This window comes from Amphimedon queenslandica, unplaced genomic scaffold (genome assembly GCF_000090795.2).
Source record: "Amphimedon queenslandica unplaced genomic scaffold, v1.1 AMPQUscaffold_13480, whole genome shotgun sequence".
Classification (NCBI taxonomy): domain Eukaryota; kingdom Metazoa; phylum Porifera; class Demospongiae; order Haplosclerida; family Niphatidae; genus Amphimedon; species Amphimedon queenslandica.
This window is the reverse complement of record NW_003546284.1, coordinates 82,159-91,298: the sequence shown is the minus strand read 5'-3', so window position 1 is coordinate 91,298 and position 9,140 is coordinate 82,159.

Here is a 9,140-nt window from a genome sequence, read left to right as displayed (position 1 = left end):
GTGAGTCAGTGAGTGGAGTGAAGGAGAGTACCATGGGTACTTATGTTGTTACTGGAATATGTACATGTACTATTGTGCATTATGGTACATATAGCTTATCATTGCAATGAGTGATACTGTTAGTAATGAGTGAGGGAGAAAGGGAGAGCGAGTGCCATTGGGTACTTTGTACAGTAGGTACTGAATGGGAATAGTAGATATTGTATTTAGTGTAACTTTAACTTTTTATGAAATTTGGACAACACCCTATTATACATGTAGTATAGGGACTGTGGCCAAATTACATCATTCTCCTTTTATACAATTTTTTCTGATACATGTGCATATTCCTGTGTTTTAATTGTGAATTTTTTCGAACTGATTCTCATCAAATTTGATTTTTTCTGAATTATGAAGTTGCTGTACTGTATATTGTTGTGCATGTTTATCTCACTTAGCGTGCCTTATGGGTGTGTAAATTTTTACCTGTATCAAACATTACAAGGTTATGTTTCATAAAATATAGTACTATTGATGAAAATGGTAAATGGTGTCTAATGGATATGTATTTCAGCATGGTAATTTAGGTCTGTGTCAGTATAATGTTGCAAATTACCATTAATTGGGCACTTAATTGCATTACTGACAAATATTATTGCTATTGCTCTTCACTGCTATATATGCATTAGGGTTTGACTATGTAAGACTATTATATGTACCTCTCTCTCTTTGCCCATTTTACTTCTCCATCTCTTTAGTTGCAGTGCACCAAGATACTTACAGATGCTAAGTTTTATTCATTAAAGTCAAGTTTATTTTGTAAATCTGTTAAGGCTGTTCCGCTGTGAGCGTAAGATTCATCATGTAGTTATTGTATTAATGTTGCTCTAGGTTTATAACACAGTTATTCTCTACATAGTAATATAGGTACTACATTTCTCTGTTCTCAAAGAGTTTGGTGTTCATTGAATCTACCTTCGTCCACTGATGCCCCTCTTTTGTGTTTCTCTCCTCATACTAACTCAAGTAATCAACTATGAAAGACATGTAAATGTATCACAAATTTGACCTGTACATTTATTTAGGCACGAACATTGCTATTATTTTTTTATGTTTCAAGCCACATACTACATTACGTGTACATGTACATGTATGTACATTAAAGGCAAGAGAGAGTGTGTAACAATGGGATTTCTTTCTGGTGAGTTATTTGATGTATGATCCATTGTGTAGGAGAATGTCGCCAATACTTGACAAAAGTGTTTTAAGAGAAATGAATTATTAAGAGAGTTTGAAATTGTCCAAGTAGGACATAGAAGTGTTTAAAGGTCAACATCACTGTATTATTGAAATTACCATCTCTTTCTGTCTCCCGTAGTAAAATGAACTATAACAAACTGGGCATTCTATAAGGATCAAGAGAGTTCATAATTGCTGTGTTGCATTGCCTGAATCAGTGATGATGGTAAGTGGTGTGTAAATGTACAGACTAATGCATGTCTATTTCAATGGTAATTTTGACAGGCAATTAAACCATTTATAATTTTTTTTATGTTAATGATATGAATAGGCGAATACTATGGAGACCACTACATCGAAGCCATTCAACAGAATACTTTGCTTGAAGATCACTAATCACTTGTAATAACTATGTCTCCATGAATATCTTTAAAACAGATAAACACCTCATATGAGGCCTTTATGGACTTTGTAAACCTTGTGGGCTTTGCCCTTTCTTTCCAAAGTTCATAAGCACCTCATTGGAGGTGTTTATCCATTAATTAATGCTTCAGGTCTTTCTACACTAGCACTTGTAATGCGCATTGAACTGGTTTGAAACTGGTTCCACTCATTCCACACCTGATAGGCATTGACTTCAATGCCATTAAGCCAACCCACCTCCATATGTGGTTTGAAAGCCCATGCAATAGATTACCAATGGCAGCTGGATCAAAATTGCTATATTATCCTGAAGATGGTGTGGAATCACCTAATGTGCATCCAATGCACATTGATAAGCAGACACTGGAACCAGTTTAAATGTAGAAAGGTCTTTAATTTCTTCCCTTAGAGGAACATAATGTTTTGTGTACTCGTACACTCTCCCCTATGTGTATGTTTCTTCCTCTTAATGATGTTACTTTCTACATCTACATAGATATTCCTCTCTCGATGACTCACTCCCACTTTTAGTCTGCCTCGCTTTTGTTAAGTCACTGTCACATTTCACTCCACCTGTGCTTTGTTTGTTCATCTCTTTTGCCCCATGAGATGTCCATTACATTGTATAATTAAACTTTATTCTTTCTCACTTTGTCATTTAAGCTTTCTGCCCACTAAATTTAATGTCATAAAGACACGTCAGTGTCAATCCACTCCTCTCTATTGTGTATGCACCAGTGATGTAGTTGATTACTTAGCGCATTCACATTCATATCAAAAATTTATGTCCTTGGCCTACATACATATATGTCACTGAGTAGTTATATCAGCGATTACACACACAGAATAGCATTACAGTTACTAATGTTGTTTAACCATTACAATTCATTTGCTCCTCATCTCTTTAGTGTTTCTGTCTTTCTCGAGGTTGGGATTGACACTACTGACATCAAGCTTTTCATTCAAGTAAGGACAATAATATAATTTCCCCATTTTAAGGTGCAATGGGCTGAACGCACAATTTAGATTTTGGAACACAATTGTTTTCTTTATACTTTTTCTACAATATATAATTTTTTAAATTTTTTTCTCTATAGTGAGAAGCAATAAACTTTACTAAACTTTGAAAAATGGATGAAAACTAAGTAAAGAATTCTTGAACATGATGAGACTACTTTAATTTTTAGTAATATCATTGTGTTTATAATATTATTTTCTATTGACGTATGTTGCATCATTTGGCAAAAGTTTCTCAAGTTTTGCCAAATGGCTGCAATCTCACATAAAGTTTTGTTGACTTTCAAACATGAGTGTATCACCAAAGCATTTACTGCATACGAACTTGATTGAGTGTTTGCCTTCATTATGCCACGATTGCAAGCTTTAGAGCTTCGTAGAGCCTGCATTCACCAGAGCTAAATAAACGATAGTCAGGAAATACATACTGGTGGCCATTTTTATTAATGGCTTGACTAATATGACGTCATAACTTAACCCCACCTTGCAATTAATTTTTCCCGCCAGTTTTATAATATACAGAGGTATCCATAAATGACACATGATCAAAGATGGCGTATAAAGTATGAAAAGTTATGCAGGAATTTTTTTAATATTTAAAGTTCAATGATCTATAACTTCTAAACAGTGCATGGTAAAAATTTAAAAATAGCACAAGTTGTACAACTTTTTTTTTACTATAAAATGGCAGCAATTTAAAAAATGTTAAAATTTCATCCAGAAGTACCTTAAGTTTTTCTTTATGATTAGAGTGAAATTCAAGACAGACAAGAATGCACATAAATAAATAGCTTCTTATTATTGATGTGTGTTATATTCTTTATTTTTAAATTATTATTGTACTAATGTAGCGCATGACATGCACATACAGCATCATCGCATTTCATCCAGGGATGAGAAATTTACCTAGTGGCTCAATACAAAGGTTTCATTATGTTAACATTTTTTTCAAGCACGTTACCAGTCTCATAGTGATAGTTGTCTGACTATAGTAGGCAGGCATGCACAATTACTTGTGTAAAAAAATGAAAGTACAGTGAAACTTGTCTAAAGCGACCACCTATGGGCCAGAAAAACTTGGTCTTAATAAAGAGGTGGTCTTTGGATAGGGTATCTGTCTAAAGAGACCATAGCCCTTTATACATGTTTTGGTCCTTATAGGCAGGTCCACCAATCATTTAATGGACAATTTAGACACATGCACATTGAATAGCTAATACATTACTCTTTCTTTCTATACAGATATATCTAGTTATCAATAACAGTCTCTAAGAGTAGTTTTCTTCTTCTTGAGTAGCTTTCTCTAAGAAAGCATAAAACAGATCAAAGCAACACGAGTATATTGAGTAAATCTAGTAGGAGTGGTTGGTCAATTAATTATCTAGTGGGTGCGGCCAGTAAATTAATTGAATGGCCACACCCACTGGTCGCTATAGAGAAGTAAATTTACATGGGAGGCTATGGACGGGGGACCTAAAGAACCGGTCGGATAACGGAATAGACAGGTGGACTCATTAGAGGGGCAATTTACTATGTAGTCGAATGAGTAAATGGCTGGGACCAAATGATCTGGTCGCAATAGAAGAGTGGTCTTTATACACAAGTGGTCGTTAAGACAAGTTTCACTGTAGCAATTTTTGTATAACGACTTCAGAGATACAAAAGCAAAAAATAGTTTCAGCATACTTAATGCACTGCAACAACAAAGGTGGGTATAACTCCCCAAATAAAGCATGCTCAGAGGTAGTAATAATAGCTCACTATGATTGTTGGATTAAAGCCACAAACTTTGTTAGGATATAACCACTTAACAATGTTACTTATTCAATGTATTTACAAACATAACAAAAATGAAACGTCACAATAGCAATAATAAACGGCTTACGGTCTGTGTTCCTTTCTTCATTCCTTCTTGAACACCAAAGCAAGGGACACAATTATTAGGAAGAGATGATAACACCTAACTTCCTTACTGTGTCATTGGAATTCTAACAGCTAAAAGAAAAGTCTTGTCTTGTATTGAATCAGCCAAGATACAAATCAATATAGAATGAGCTTTGCTATATTACGAACACTTTAATAGTAACAATATGCATACCATGTCATGATTTACAAGTCTTCCATACAAAGAGACACAGCTAGGTGAGAGAAAGAAGGGGAAAGGGAGCGAGACAAAGAGAGATGGTAGGAAGAGAGAGACAAAAAGAGGGGTCCAGCAACTAAATCTCAATGCAATTTTATCTGACCATAGCTGTTTCATTAAGATGACATAAGATAAAATAAAGTAAGAAAAATCTTACACATTCTTTAGTAAGAAAATATAAGATAAGATAATCTTGAATGATCTTTAGCAAAATTTATTGCAGAACAATTATGGCAAATTATTATTGTTGAGATAAAGATTTTTTTAACATATATGATGACCTACTATAACCTAAAAGTACATGATGATGAAATGTTGTGACACAATACTTCTAGTGCTCTCAGATTTCAAATCACTAACTCGTCTGTCATATTCTTCACATCTATTTTTATACAGCTGTGCTTTAATCAAAAGGTTATTTCTTTTCTTATTGTTCATTGACTTTATCTTTGCCAGACAGCCCATCATAGTTCATTTCTTCTTTCCTAATAATACTGTAGCATGCAAACATCAATGTCCACAGCTCAATAAGGACCTAGGTCTTCAGGTAAAGGAGTTGGCGGAGGTGTACTTGCTGATCCCAAAGTACTGACAGGTGAAATGCCACAAGAATCTTCATCTCATACTTGTCCTGCCTCATTTTAAAGACCTTTTCACACTGGCACAAGTGATGTGCATTGATGCGCATTAATCGTGTTCACTAGAGTGGTTTCAAATTGATGCGCATCAATGCACATCACTCTCACTTCACCTCCAGAGGTGAATAAGTAATGCGCTTCGGTCAATGTAAACCAATGGCAACAAGAACACAAAATGATACATAATTCAGCTGCTTGTGTGAACAGGATCAATGCACAATATATCAGCTGTATCAACAAAGCGCATCAAAGGGCTTTGAAAACTGTGCCAGTGTGAAAAGGCCTTTAGTTTTAAAATGAACAGTAGCGTTACTGCTACATGCTTTTTTTCTTAGTTTGTATTTCCTTTTCCTTTTCTTTCTTAATATGATTGATCTGCAACATGTCTAAATAAAAAATTGACTTACAGCTTTGCATGATGTCAAAATAATGAAAAGAATTATGTGCATATGTATCTGAGGCTGCCACCAATAAGAAGAGCAATTGGGACGGCCTGTTGGTATATTATGCATGTACAATTACAACACAAGTACAGTAAAATCATAAAATTGAATCTAAAATTGATTCCATTCACAAATAGATTAAGAACTACTGAATTTTAACCACTCATTAATAGATTTAACAGTAAAAAATTAAACGTAACAATCAATCCCACTTATTGATGGATTTTACTGCTCGATCGATCCCACTTATTAAATGACTCAACTGTCACAGGTGCTTATTGTGTTCCATATGTCTTTAATAAAAAACTTAGGAACAGTTATAAAATCACTTTATCACTTCCTGTTTGAATAGTATTTTGACAATATGTTTGATGTATTATATAATTCACAATACAGCATTTATATCATGAAACCTATCATATTATGGTAGTTATCATAACATACAAACAATGAAGCTGTACTGTGCATAGATAAGTAGGAAAGGTAAGTACTTCGCAGCACCTGTACCAGGAATTCTATCCAAACAATAGTTGAGGTGGTCTTGTTCAGTGGTCTCCAGTCAAAACAAAGTTGTTCTGACAACATAAAAGGGATGTAAATAAAGATCTAATGTTAGTACATTGTGTAATGCTTTTCAAAAGTTGTTAACATTTTTTAAGAGTAAAATATGACTTGTTAAAAATTTAAAAAATCGATGATCCAAATGGAGAACTAGAGAGGAGAAAGACAAGAGAAAATGACACTAAGAGAGCAACAGAATGAGAGAGAAAGGAATGAAAGTATATGAAAAGTTACTGAAGCATGTATTGCTTTTAAAATGAATACCAAGCATCAAACATACCTACAAAACCACTGTCGCCTATGTGCTACGTCACTAGGAAGAGTGAGACACTGCTGTAGAGATAATTTATCATTCATATCTATTTGGGGAGTTGATCAAATCAGTGATTCTGCCGATATCCAACCAGTTCATTTCTGTCACAACTGCTACGTTACTGCAAAACGTATAATTTCATTACGAAATGAAACGAAGCATACTCCTGCTGACTGGTTCCCACACAATGAGAGTATTCAATGACATGAAAGTTACATGTGAAGGATGTAACGAGTACCCAATGACATGAAAGTTACATGTGAAGGATGTAACAACATAGTGCCATTAGAATCAGCTGGAAAGAATTGCTGTCATCATCAACCTATTGTGTCAAACAAGTTGGTAGTGAAAGTGGTATCACAAATGATGAGAGTGAGAGTGGTACGGTCAAAATATCAACAGGAGACCAAGTAAGGTAAAATATATATTTAAAAGTACTTAATCAGTTCATTTTCACCAATTAGTCTAACAAAAATCACAAATTCCTCACTGTGCAGTGGGGAATCATCATGATCAACTAAGAGGAGTAGTGAGCTATCAGTGATCAGAGAAAGGTTCAGTGGAAGCAGTCATAGGATGAAGTAAAGTTGATAACTAATGACAAAAAATAGAGTTTAATGAAGCATTTGCATTTTAGTGTTCATTTCTCAGAGGAGCAAAATCTAGTCATGAAAGCAAATTTGGGATAACCATGGCGGAAAATATGAAGTATGAAAAGGTAAGATTGTTTTACAATAGCAAATGTTAAGTATATATCTTAGGTGGCTGAAAACGTGGAGTGTGACTGTTGCAAGTGAAGGAAAACAGTGAGAGAGGATGAAGACTGACCTTAGGAATATAGAGTTCAGAGCAGAGGCAATTCCCTTTAACTTTCCTTTGAAAAGAGGACAGGAGATAAGGCTTGCTCCATTAGCTTGTGTGACTGATTTGACATCAGTTATTTTCCATCTTTGAGAAAAAAGAGCGTGTAAGGTAATCAATTACATACTTTATACAAGATGTAATCAGGTTATGTCAACTTACTTGGCATGATGGTATAATCCAAGCTGATGAAGTGTGGATTAAAGTAGGAGGAGATAAAGGAGGCTCATCTGTGAAGGCTCCATTCAACTCATAAACACAGCCAAACCAAATTCAGTCACCAACAGCTGTTTTTTCTCTCTTCAAAGCACCCGTCTTCAACCTTCATTTGGCATTGGATCAAGACAAGTCTGCTATATCAAATCTTCAAAGAGTTAAATGTGAGGAACAAATCGATAAAAAATTTTCAATGAATAAACAAATAAATATCTGTGACCATAATTGACGAAGGTAACCCTATGTCGGATTTTAAAATTCATCATTATATTGAACAATATCAACCTGTGAGTGCTCTATTAAGCCCAACATACACTACAGGCAACATGTTGCTAGCAACTTTTTGAAAGCAACATGTTGCTTCTTGGCATGACAATACACTATTCATCTTGTTGTTTGAATAGTTAACTAACACCAATAGTTATTTAGCAGTATTAATAAAATGGTGTCAAAAAGAGTTGCAGCAGCTGCTTGTATCATTGTGAGGTATTGGTATTGTGAATCAGAGTTAATTTACTATTATTATGATTATGATGTCACAACTGTGTATAAATATTTCCATTTTTGTAAAAATCATTTTGTCAGTTACATTTCATCCATCTTTGTTTGATCTATTGGTTGTAAAAGAAAGATTTTATACAATTTGTTAACTCTTTGTGATTCAGCCATTCAGTCAGCTGCGCTAACTGAACGATCAACTGCTGGATTCATCGCTCAGCCCCAGAGTTCGTCGGAATGGATCACGGTCAAACTCTTAGACTTCACAGAGCTAGCTAGTGACAGAATCGGATGCAGAGACTCTATTTCTTACATTGTTAGCTGGTCCACCGAGCCGGATACTAAGGTATATTACTTATTCTTACTGGTCAGACAGAGAAGGAGCTCTCCTGTGTAGATATACTCTAAGGGAGTAGGGTAATTGTCTGGAACCTGAGCCTTTAAACTTTGGGTTTGTATGTTTGTGTTTTTGATATTAAACAGATTATATTCACTTGTTTTCTCATTGATTTTTTGCTCGCTAACGCACACGTGGTTCTAAACAAAGAGACTCACTTTTCGTTGCGCCAGCAGGCGCCTGCGTCTATCATAACTTACATTGAACTTTGTGGTTTACCTGAAACAATTGGGATTGGGCCTCTGTGTATTGAACCTTTGCATAATCATACTTGTGGTTACTTATTATTGAATATCTGCCGTTTTAACAATTGTCTAATATGCCTACTAATCCTGCTAAACTGAAGAGGTCAAGAACTGGGTACAGGTCAGCAGCAACTAGGAGAATTGGTGAAATCGAAGCAGAGCTAGCC